This window comes from Pteropus medius, unplaced genomic scaffold (genome assembly GCF_902729225.1).
Source record: "Pteropus medius unplaced genomic scaffold, Ma_sr-lr_union100, whole genome shotgun sequence".
NCBI lineage: Eukaryota > Metazoa > Chordata > Mammalia > Chiroptera > Pteropodidae > Pteropus > Pteropus medius.
In genome coordinates, this window is record NW_024349800.1 from 54,200,070 (window position 1) to 54,213,523 (window position 13,454).

General features: G+C 37.4%; 1 protein-coding gene across 9 annotated transcripts in view; it reads left to right on the plus strand.

Annotated features, from left to right (window-relative positions):
• The window catches only part of LDAH (lipid droplet associated hydrolase), an 85,297-nt gene that overhangs the window by 40,972 nt on the left and 30,871 nt on the right, over positions 1–13,454 (plus strand). The window lies entirely within an intron of this gene.

Consider the following 13,454-nt stretch of genomic DNA (forward strand, 5'->3'; position numbering starts at 1 on the left):
GGCAGTCAGCAGAGGGAATTCTCTTACTCGGCCTGTTTTATTCAGGCCTTCGGGTGATTGGATGAGACTCGCTAACATTGGGGAGCACAATCTACTACTTGGTCTCCCTATTCAAATGTTAGTCTCATTCAAAACACACCTAAAATAATGTTAGGCTAAATATCTGATTACCCCGTGGCCTGTCAAATTGAGATAGGACGTTAACCATCACAGCTTAGTAAAGTTTATTTAAATCCAATTCCTATCATTATATATAAAAAATTGTTAAGACAATATGAGTCTCCTATCTTCTTCCAGGGAGGAATTACTTTTGCATTTGCCAACAGGTTTAGTAAAGACCAGCGACTTTAATGCCATCAGGGATTGGGCTGGGGCCGCCTCTGTGAGGACTGGTTTGTTTCCAGTTGACTTTTAGTAGTTCCAACTGAAAGCCTAGGGTGCTTTCTCTTCAGTGGGCGCCAGACACCCAAGCTTTGACATTTGAGCCACAGATTTCCAGAAACTGTTCAGCTTCTTTCCCTCTTAGCTGCTGCTCACAAATTGGTAAATAACAAAGAACTATTTCAACACACCTCTCTGAGTATCCTTTTTCTCTAGAATTTTAGCTCTTCAAATCTCCTCTGCTTTTGATGCTTTCAACGGCACTTTTAAAAAGTACTTTTTCCAGCTTTTCTAATTGTTCTTGGCAGGAAGATTGCTTTGCAGTGAGCTGGTCTGCCATCCCCACCCACCGCTGCCCACCTCCACTGTTACCAGCTGTTGCCTAGCTTCCAGACAGACTGTCACGCTTTGCTGTTGAGATGTGTACCATTTCGAGTTTTTTATTTTTTATGTGACCTGTTTTTCCTCTGGACAGTTTTAGAATTTTTATCTCCATTATTATATTTTATGGCAATATACCTCGGACTGTATAATCTGGAAACTGGCATCCTTATGTACTGAAAACTTCTCTTGTATTTTTTTTCTCCTTGTTTTCTCATTACTCATGTTTTAAACCTTCAGAAAAGATTCTCTTGATTTTATTTTTTATTGTCCATCTCTCTCTTTTTGTTGTATACAATGAGAAATATGAGGTATTTTTCCAACTTTATTTTGAGATTCATCTAATTAAACTTTGGATTTCAGCCTTCATGCAAATAATTTCGGAGATGATTTCTTATTTTTCGTTCCCTTTCTGTGGTATCCATTCTGCTTCATGAGGAAAGCACATTTTTGGAGTTTTGTTGTACTCTTGCATTGTTTCTATTCATCTGAATTCCTTTTTTTCATGTTTTGTTTATATTGATCTGACTACTATAATTGAAGCTTTCCTCAAATGTCTGACATTCCTTTGTTATCTATTCATATTTAAAAAAAAAAAGCACTGAAAATACTAGAAGGTTTTGTGTGGGAGAGCTTTGTCAGCTAGTCAGCTTCACTGCAGGGCGATTGGACATGTGTCCTTGACATTTTTCTGTGGTATTCCCCAGTGTCATTTACTGTATGTTTTTCTTTAGAGCCAACCATTTGGTTTCTCAAAAAAAAAAAAAAAACGTACAACAACAACAAATCTTCAGCTCTCCTGCCTAAGGGCAGCATCATTAAAGAGAAACAACACTAGAGGCTGGTGTTTGCATGTGAGAAAATCAGCATTTAGTGTTTGGGCTTTCACTTAATCCCCCTTTTCATGATGGCCCTTTTCCCCTGCCTTTCCCCCTGCCCTGTGCACCCAAGTCAGAAAGCCCTCTCCTTCTGTTTCCAAACAGAATGAACCTCCAGTCCTGAGCTGGGGTTGGTGGGGAGGAGTCACTTTGGGGAACTGGATGAGGCAGCCTTCCTGCGGGGGCTCACTGCCCCTCAGCCAGACTTGTATTCATTCAGTCTGGTATGTGCCGTGCACTGTCGCTGAGCACCTGTTACAGACCTGAAGGCACGAAAGAAGCTCTGCCCTCTCGGTTCAGTCTGCTAAGAGAAGATGCTAGTAAACGTAAAAATATGCAAAAATTAATGCGTTCAAAGGAGATACTATGTTGATAAAAAGAGGAGCAAGATAAAGGGGAGGGGATTGGAAGTGCCTTGTCTGAGGGATAGAGGGCAGTGGTGGACTGCACTTCATTTTTTCAACATTTTATTTGGAAATAATTTCAAACTTACAGACAGTTGCAAGAATATTACGTAGAACACCATATATACTTAACCCAGATTTACTATTGTTAATATTTTACCTCATTTGCTTTTTCATTTGCTCTCTCTCTCCCCCACACCTCCCTCCCTCCTTCCCATTCTCTCTCCCTCCTTCCTTCTCTCTCTCTCTCTCTCCTCTCTCTCTCTCTCTCTCTCTCTCACACACACACACACACACACTGAGGGTATAGGGAGAGCAAATGTATCACATAATGGCCCTGTTTATCTGCAAGTTCTGCATCTGTGGATTCAACCAACTGAAGATCAAAAATATTCAGAAAAAAAATTCCAGAGAGTAGATCCTAAACAATACAGTATAACAATTATTTACATAGCATTTACATTGTATTAGGTATAAAGTAATCTAGAGATGATTTAAACTATATGGGAGGGCGTGCATAGGTTATGTGTAAATACATTATTTTATATAAGGGACTTGAGCATCTTCAGATTTTGGTATCTGGAACCAAATTCCCCACAGATACCAAGGAACAGTTGTAATGTGCGTGTGTGTGTGTGTGTCTGTGTGTGTGTGTGTGTGTGTGTGATATTTCTGAACCATTTGAGAGTAAGTCGAATATATCATGGTTCTTTACCGCTAAAGTTCTTTTGAGATGAATGAACTTTTTAGTTGTTGACTAAAATTTGAACTGGTAAAAGAGTATATGATTCCCATTGCCATCATATAGCATTTTCAGATACCATGGTACATTTATTTTTGTTTTTTTAAATAAATTTATTTAAATTAATTTCAAGTATACAGTACATTGGTTAGACATCTATAATGTTCATAAAATGATCCCCCCAATTGCTCCCTCCCTCCCCGGCTCCCCACTTAGCCATCATATTAATGTTAACTACGTTCCCTCTTCCATGCTCCCCATGCCCAACTATCAACTACTAATTTGCACTTCTTTAACCCTTCACCCCATTCTCCCAGCCCCCAAACCCCTCCTCTCTGTCCATCACCAAATTGTCCACTATATTTGTGAGTCTGTTTTTGATTAGCTTGTTCTTTTTGTTCTTTAGATACTTCATATACAAGAAATCATATGGTATCTATCTTTCTCTGTCTGACTTATTTCACTCAGCATAATAACCTCTAGGTCCATCCATGTCGTTGCAAATGGTAGGATTTCATTTTTTTAATGGCTGAGTAATATTCCATTGTAGATATGAACCATAATTTCTTTATCCAGTCGTCTGTTGGTGGGCATTTAGGTTGCTTCCATATCTTGGCTATTGTAAATTGTTCTGCCATGAATATTGGAGTGCATAGATCTTTATGAATTATTGTTTTGGTTTTCTTTGGATAAATACCCAGAAGTGCAATTGCTGGGTCAAAAGATATATCCATTTTTAATTTTTTGAGGAACCCATGGTACATTTTTAATTGATATTAGTGACCTACTATATTTGTATGCCAAATTCTCTTAAGGGTTGGCAGTTGTTTTACAGGCCATCGGGAATACAGTCTAATCTATTGGGAACGGGAAGGTCCTTCCCAGAGACACTTGTCCCCGCTCCGAGCTCTGTGGAGGCTGAGGCCACAGAAGTTCAGTGAGGCAGCTGGAGGACTCTGGAACTAACTCGGGTTTTTGCTGAGTCCAGGAGATGTCATGGGACCACCAAGAGGGGTGCTCCCCTCAGGAAGCCGGTGTGTCTGGGTGTCATTGGGAAGAGGATCACCCCTGTCAGAGACTTGTAAGGGAGAAGATATGTTAAGGTGCATCTTTGATACTCTTTTATTTTTTCCTGAACTAAAGGGAGGAAAGATCCTCACCCGTTTCATTATCAAAGCTGTTATTGGGTTCATGCACTTCCTTCAGTTATTTGGGCCTCATCTTTTGCCATGAGTTAACTGCTTGCTTCTCACATTTTAATCTCTGTCTCATGGGGTCTTGGCTGCCCAAAGTGTTGGATTTGCTTTTTGTCAGACAAAGTGGGATAAGAAAGCCATTTTGACTTCTGAGAAGCTAGGAGTGTTAATGGGACAGCTGCTGTGGCAGAAGTCCCTTGTTATCTGTGTGCCTCTGGCCGTGGGTTTTTCCATTGTACCATTCTCCCTTAGCCTTAAAATGTCTGGTAGATACCTTTGTCTCATCTTAATATGATGAATAAGAAGTCTCTAGTGCCCATTTTATATGTTTCTATTGTACTCTTTATTTCCCATAGCATGATACCTGTCATATATTATTATAAATGTCTCTCCCATTAGACTTCAAGTTCTCTAAAAGCAGAGACTCTTGGTGTGGTTCACCATTTTATCTCCAGTGCTCACCACAGCAGACCAAAGAATGAATAGACTCAGTGAATGACTCTAGCCTCTCAGTCGTTCTTGGCTTGAGTTTTCAGAGGCTGAAGTTCCTAACCTAGAAAAGTCTCAACCTCATTGTCAGACAATTGGGGTGTTTTGCTTCCTGCCCACAGAGAGTCTTTCAGCTCCCAAGTTTAGGGAATTGCCAAACAGCAGGTTTTTTAGTCAGCAAAGTCATCCTTATAGATTCTGCATAGCTTTGCCATTGGAAATCAAGAGAAAGCTGATATTGCCCAAGGTCATCATAGTCATGTGAGGATTTTGTAGCTGTAGGCAGGAGGATGGATTTGCTGTTGTCACCAGTCACTGAATTCTGAGGCTACCTGGGGAACACTGTTCAATTCAGAGTAACAGGCCCTCTAAAGTAGATTGTTGTGCTACAGAGCAGCTTATAAAGAGTAATCTGCACAGGCCTTGAGCATCATTATTTTCTGCTTCAGTTCTTAGTGGTTCTGAATCTGAAAGACTCAAAGGGAAGTGGATTCCAAGAGATTTTAAGCTGAGAAGAGCAGTATGCATTAAAAATAAAATAAATATGAAGGTACAAAATGACAAAGGTTGAGAAGAATGGGCTAGGAAAAATTTGAAGCTACATTTCAGTTGTTTAAGTGTAATCATAAGTTATATAAATATTTCTGCAAATGTGCAAGCAATCCTTGTAATTAGCAACCTCACATGTAAATCGAATGCATGAAATGGCTTTTTTTATATTCAGGTAATTAAAGTGTAGAAGAATCTCTGCCTCAGAAGATCTGAGTATAATTCACATGAATGGAAAATGGCAAAAATGGTCAATTTCATGAATGCCATCTATCTTAAGCAAAACATTGAAGTGGCATAACTTTTTTACAGTAATCAATAGTTGAGAGACATCATGCTTTACTTCATAGGATATGGAGTTATTTTTGAAGCTAGCTGTTTTGAAATACTTGTAAATATTAGCCTATCTCTAACAATAATGGTAGTGATTGGTTCACTCATAGGGAATTATGTCACCAAACAATAATGATTACTAGGAAATTCTTTTGTGTACAAGCATATAATGTATATAATGGCTAATGGCATGAGCTCTGAAGTTGCTCTGCTTGGGGCCATACCTCATCTTTGTTGCTTTGTTGTTAAATCTTCATTTTCTCATCTATAGAATGAAGAAACTTACTTGATAAAGTTGTTATGTGCATTAAATGAGATAACGTATAGAAAGTTTATTAGTGTAGTTCCCAGAAGATAGTGAGCTATCACTACTACTATCATTCTGAGCACTTCCCTACTATGGGGTATTTTCCTGTCTTACTAATAATGTATGAAATTAAGACAGAATATAAGATCTCAAAAAGCAAGCTCTTGATCATTAAAATAGAATGGCATTTGCAGTTTATATACTGCATACATATGATTAAATAAGCTGAATTGTCTTATCCTAAGGAGACGAAAACGTGGTCTTATGAGGAGAAGAGATAAACTAAACTAAGATTATCTTTAGGTCTGTGCTTTGACTACTTCCAACTTCATCTTTGAAGACTGTCTGGTTTATATTGCATGTTCTCTAACATGTCTTAACAACATTAGCAGTCGTATAAAAGGAAGCAAGGTGTGCTGTGTTTTCTTGTTTTCTTCTTGTGCAGTGTGGAAACACCTGCCATTTCTGCAGCAGGTGGGCTCAGCTGATAAACAGGGGAAGCAGCGGTGATGCTGTTCTTTCAAAGACGTTGAAGTTCTGTCAATCACGACATAGGCTTCATTGCTGCACCCCGGAAAAATGGGGGCCTACATAATAAAGTATCTGAACAGTATAGTTCACTAAAATGATTTTTTAGATTTTACTCTTTGTTTAAAAAAAAAAAAATGCCTATTTAATGAAACAGATGGCACACAAACCATACCTGCATATTATACTCCTTACCTTATGGCTATACTTCAAATTGTTTCCAAACTTCCTTTCGGAAAAATGATTAATAATAATAATAAAATCAGGAAAAAGTAAACATCAAAGTACTGTCTCTATTCCCCCCAAAAGTACCCTGTACAGAAAGTCCCAATGTGTATATTTCCTTTCCTGTACTGTTCAAGAAAACATGGTTGTACTTCATTATCAAAAGCTGACTCTGGTACATTTCAGATGAGAATGTGCAGTATATGAAAATGTTTCCTTAGAGCAGAGGGAATTGGCCAGCCTAGAAGTTTTCTCTAATGAGACAGTAACGTAAGAAAACGTTTTGTCATATACACAGATGTGGAAACCTTCTCTGCACAGCTGTGTTATAAAATTGGGTACACTCTCTTGACCCCAGTGATTTTTTTTGCCAATAGGTTTCTATATGAATAAAAGAAATTTTTATTACTATGACTTATCTGATCAAATTTGGACAATAAATTTCACTGAAATTATCATTATGATATCTAGGAAAAATATTAGTTTCACCCAACAGGTAATAACTGTTGTTCTCCAAAGGCAAAAGAGGAAAACCAGTTCCATCGACTAAGTATTAGTTGTGATAAACAGTCTTTGGTCTTATATTTTTGAGAGGCAATGATGCATTCAGAGTACATACTAGAACTTCCTTATTGTTTCAGTACATTCCCATGGTTTCAGAGTGCACTTTAATTCTCAATTAGTTATTGATATAGATCAACCAAATGAAACGCCATCGTTGCTCATGTATTTTTAGAGTTTCCCTTGCATGCAGTTTTGTTTAACATGGGTCACAGCAGTGGATCATTTATACAAAGTAATGGATTGCTTCCTTTTTCTGCCAGCTGATTTGATCAGTCTGAAATTCCTTCGGTACTGTGGGTTACATAACTAGTATGGAATCTCTGGTACATTTATGAGTATGACAGTAACTATATTAACCATTTATGTTATCTAAATCTTTGAGGACATTTTAATAAACACAAGGCAGCCTTATTTTGAAGTGAATAAACTTGAAACTAAATTGAGCAATGAGTTGCCGTAAAGGACTAAATTGCCAGACTTCTTGGGAAACAGATCATTTTCATTAGTTGATTGTTCTGGTTCACTGGATTGGCGGGGGGAGGAAGGGGAACAAAAACATTTATTTCTAACTTTTCCATTTAAAATATTTTCAAATGTGTTTTAGCATATTTTTCTGCTTTCGTAAGCAGAATACACTAAAACATAATTTAGTTTTATTTTCCTAATGAAGAATTTGTAATTCCTGAGACTCCCAGTTCTGAATATTTTCTCATCATCTGCGGTGCTGTTGTAAATGCAGAGATGTAAGGGATTAGAATTAAATGTACTGACCTCACATTATTCCCTGGAATTATTATTTTAACCAAATCCCTGATAGTAGTTGGTTTGGATATTTACTAAATTGTTTAAAAGTTGCCTGGAGGAGAAAATGTGGTTGAGAGTTGATTAGCTAAATTCCAGGTAGCAGAGATTGCACTATTCAGTCACATCTAATTTTCCAAGTATCACTTTTAGGACATAGTCGAGGAACCTGAAAATAAGCAAAATTATCTTTGTACTCTCCAAACAAAAAGCGCAAAGAACATACGGTCCTCCAGAGCTTACAATGGCTCATTCGAAGCTTGCTAAAACTCCCTTCTGTTCATAACCCCCACCAGCTGGTTTAGAAGAAGAAACAGGATTTGGACATTCTCACTGTCAGCACATGTAGGTCTACCTAATGTTTCACGGTAGTGCGGTATTCCAGTGTATGGATACTATAGTTTCTAGACTCTTCTTTTGTTCTGTTGGGCTACACGATCCTTTTCTGCTATCACACAGTTCTAACCATTGTAGCTTTATAACGTGTAAAATTTAATAGAGCTAAATTCCCCTCTTTTTCTTTTTCAGAATTCCTAGGTTATTAGTGCATTTCCTTTTCCAGATTAACATTAATAAATTGGTTAAATTTCAAAATAAGAGTCACCTTTTAGTATTTTAATTGGGATTGAATGAATTGGATTGATAAATTAGTTTAAGGAGAGAATTTATATTTCTTTTACAATAGCAGAATAAAGGAATGTCCCTTTGGGTTTTAAAGTTTTCTTTAGACAAGTGCTACACATTACTTTGACATTTATATTTAGCTATTATTTTTATACATGAATTTTTTTAATGTAAGTTTTTTTAATGTAAAAAAATCTATGGACAAGTTATTAGAACTAATAAGGGACTTTAGCAAGTTTGCTGGACACAAAGTCAACATGCAGATACCATTTATGTCATATATAAGTAACAACCATTTAGAAAATGAAAAAAAAATTTTAATTTTTTTTTATTAAAAGTTAAACTAAATAGATTTCAAGTATATCATTTAACAGTAAGTTGAGTATATATTGCATTGTATGCTCACAACCCAGAGTAAGATTTCCTTCTGTCACCAAATATTCAATCTCTTTCAGTATCCCTATCTACCTCCCCCTCCCCCGCTACCCTCTGGTAACTACTCTTCACTGTCTGTGTCCATGAGTCTCTGTTTGTCATGTTTATTGCTTTCAGTTTTATATACCACGTATGAATGATATCATGTGGTTTTCAACTTTTTCTGTCTGACTTACTTCATTTAGCGTGATTATCTCAAGATCCATCCATCCATGTTGTTGCAAATGGCAGTATTGTATCTTGTGTTATAGCTGAGTAATATTCCATTGTATATATGTACCACATCTTTATCCAATCATCTATCTATCATAGAACATTTCGGTTACTTCCATGTCCTGGCCATTGTGAATAATGCTGCTATGAATATCAGGGTGCATATATATTTGTGGATAAATGTTTTCAGGATTTTTAGGTAAATACCCAGAGGAGGGATTGCTGGGTCATATGGTAATTCTAGTCTTAGTTGTTTTGAGGAAACTCCATACTGTTTTCCATAGTGTTTGTACCAATTTGCATTCCCACCAGCAGTGTATGAGGGTTGAAAATGAAAATTTTTTAATATTCTATTTACAAAAGCATAAAAAATAAGTACCTAGTTATCTGACAAAAGTTGTACATGATGACTACATGTAAAATGCATAAAACGTTTTTAGAAACACTGAAGATTTATAATAAAGAGAGAACTATTCCATGTTCATGGGTTGGAAAACTCAATATTGTAAAGATGTTACTTCTCAAATTAATTTATAATTTTAGTGCAGTCCCTATCAGAATCTCAACAAGATGTGTGTGGGACCTCAGTAGCCAATTCCAAAATGTTTGCAGAAATGCAAAGAGCCCAAAATGCCCAAGGCATTCTTGAAGAACGAGAAGATGAGGTTTAACTTTCTCTAGCAGATACCAAAATATAAAGTAAGTAAGACATTGTGCTCTTGGAGTAGAGTTAGAAAAATAAACCGGTAGAACTGATTATAGAACCCTGAAAAGGACCCATTCACAGACTTTTACAACAGAAGTATCACTGCAGAAAAATGGGAAGGACAGCCTTTGCACTCAATAGTGCTGGGACAATCAGGTTTCCATATGGGAAGAAAATTAGACCCTTATTTCACACCACACATAAAAAAATCCATTTCAGGTAGATTATGAACTTAAACGTGAAAGACTAAAGAGCTTTTAGAGATATTATTGAAGAACATTGGCTGCCAAGGAGCCTGCAGTGACCAAACTGTGATTCAGCTGGCTTCCTTTACCAAACTGTATTCCTACAGCTCCAGGTAGGACTGAAGTGCAGCTGAAGCTGAGAAGTCAGTTTCTTCATCATCGTCTTTGCTGTGAACGAGAAAGCTGCTCTCAGCCTTGAGGAAGAACTCTTGCTGTGGGATGAGGAGTGTAGCCCTTAAGCTGGGAGGCCTCAGCAGGGCCATGAGAAACCCTGACTCTCAGTACCAAGGATTGCTTCGTGTGAATTCACGCCTGTTTGAAATGTCTCAAGTCCAGTAACATTGGTAGCACTTACGGTAATAAACAACTCATGATATTAGAATTACCGAAAAAGTAGATGAAGCATTCTGAATTTGTAGGTGTCAAATCAGCGGTTAATTATAGCATCATTCCAGTTACCGAAAGATTTTTTCATCATTTCTACCTCTCAGACTCTTAAAGCCTGCTTCTTGGTATCCAAGTGAAATGCCGGTGCCCTGAATTAAACTGCTAACATTAGACAGTGTGATAAAAATTTACTTTCCGCATGAACTCCAGACACACACTGAAGTGATTGTACTTTGAGAAACAGAGAAGGAAAGTCTAGTACTTAATATCATGTTAAGAGTTCCATTTGACCCACATCTTTAATACTTGGTATTGTTAGACTTAATTTTTGCCACTCTGAGGAGACCGTTCCACTTCTCAGACAGCAGTCACACTTGACTTTGTACCATTGAGAGTGGTCCTGAAGAATATCATCAGTCAGGAAAGCAAAGATGAAGTAGCAGCATACCCACTATATATTGAATACGAGAGTAGAGAGACCTGTCCAAGAGGCCTGGAGACACAGGAAAGCTACTAGGTTCTTCACTTGCGCTTCCTGCAACTGAAAAGAGCTAGAGTTATGGTACTCATGCTATATGCTCTGCTTACCCTGTGTCTTCAACAATTACTGCTGAATCAGCAATGCTGTATGTATCCCTGTGTCATGCTAGACAAGGAAGAAGACAACCAAGTATCAGAGCAGTGCCCGGATTCCAGAGCTGGTCTCGTTCCTTGTCTCTGTGTTTGAGTGCGCTGAGATGCAGTTACCACTGAAAGCAGCATCCAGAGAAATGATTCTTTAACTGACTTTTCTTATCTAGTCAGACTTCATAGAGATTCCTTAAGATTGGTATGAATCTTTATACACTTGAACCTTGAACAACACAGGTTAGAACTGTGTGGGTTCACTTATACGAGGATAATGATACAGTCAGCCCTCCATATCCTTGGGTTTCTCATCCATTGATTCAACCAGCCACTCATCAAAAGCAGTATTTTTGATCTATGGTTGGGAATCCTTGGATGTGGAGAGCCGACCGTACGCATGGTTCTATGCCATTTTATATACAGGACTTGAGCATCTGTGGATTTTGGTGTCCATGGAGATCCTGGAGCCAAGCCCCGACAGATCCCAAGGGATGACTGAGTTTTGGGGGATCAAAAATTATACACGGATTTTCAACTGGACAAGGGTCAAAGCCTTGTATCATTGTATCAAAGCCTTGTATCATTCAAAGTTCAGTTCTGTATGCCTTCATATTAACCCATTGCAATACAGGCAGCCAACTCTGATTGAAGAATTCTGGATCATCCCTGACATTCTGGAGTTGACAGTTTATCTTGTCACAAGTACCCATGAATGCCTTATAAGGCCTGTATTAAGCACAGTCTATCCAGGATCTCTTCAGCTTTGTATTTGAGATGCCAAGGTAGCAGAAACTCCTGTATTCTGGCTAAAACCCTGCATTCATTTGAAAAGCACGTTATGAGCATTTTGCAGTCTGTTGCCCATCTAGCATTTAAAAAATCATCTGAAAAGGCTGTGGCTCCCCGCTCCTAAAGAATGTCTTTTATTCGCTATCAAGGCCATAGAGGTGTTCAGGGAACACTACATTCTTACTTATGTAACAGAGGAGGAGATCTAGCAAAGGTCAAATTATTGTGACCAAAAAAGAAACAACTAAAATACCTCAGTTATTGTTGAGAGCAAAGGAAAAGCCTACAGGAAATAGCTAAGTACTTAGCTGACAGATCTGACCAAGGAAAAACAGGAAGATATCATGGCTAGAAAGAAAAGAGTCCTCCATAGTTTTCATCCTCAAACCCTTGTTCTCTGTTAGTGAGACAGACATGAAGGCAGAATTTCAGTGCTACCTGATCAACTGTAACATTTGGGTAATGCCATCAAGCAGGTTATGACAAAAAAGGACTGTAGAAGATGATGGAGACTAAGTCTACAATAACCCACTTATACTCTCAGGTCCTAATGGGAAAAGAGCGTGCAACTCATCTAGAGAAGGAACGTAAATATATAAGGGAAGAGGTAAATCACAGAACAGACTCACGCTGACGTTAAACACAACCGAAGGTTTAAAACCCACTTTGTAGAACAGGTAAGAGGTGGCATTATTTAATTTCTAAAAAAACCATTTTGAATGAAGAAATAATATCTTCATGATTTAAGGTTGGAGAAGAATTTCTTGAACCAGGTACAAAGGACAGTAACTATAAAAGAAAAAAAAACCGTTAAATTCAACTGCATCAAGCTTAAGAACTTATCTCTTTTATGAAAAAATAGTAATAATAAGAGTTGAACAATCAAGCCAAGACTGCCACAAGATTAAGGACTGGTATCTAAAAAAAGAACTCTTACAAACCGATAATAAAAAAAGACAGGCAGCCTAATAGACAAAATGTTCAAGAGATTTGAATAAGCACTTCAGAAGATATAAAAAATGTCCAATAAACATATAAAAGCTATTAAACCTTATTAGTCATCAAAGGAACACAAATTAAAGCCACAGTGAAATACCACTATGCACCAAGTTAGTCAAAATTATAGTGTTTGCCAAGTACCAACTGTGGTGAGGATATGCAACAATATGAAGTCTCGTGTCCGTTGGTAGGGAGGTAAATTGGTACAACTACTTTGGAAAGCTATTTGGGATTATCTACTAAAGCTGAACATATGGACACCATATGACCCAGCATTTCCACTTTGAGGTGATATAGTCAACAGAAATACATGCACACATGCATCAAGAGACATGTATAAAAATGTTCAGAGCAGCATAGTTATAGTATCTCTGGGTTGAAAACAACCCTAATATCTATCGATAAAATAAATAAATTGTGGTATGTTTATACGATGGAAAACTGTAGCAAAGATAATAAGTTATTGCTCTATATATCAACATGGATGAATCTTATTAAAGGAAATAAAATATACACTCTATATAAAGTTTAAAAACAAACTATATAAAACATATACGAACTTTATATAAAGTTCATTAACAGAAATTAACTATAATATTCGGGGATATATATTAGTCTGCTTAAACTGCCTTAACAAAATGCCATAGACTA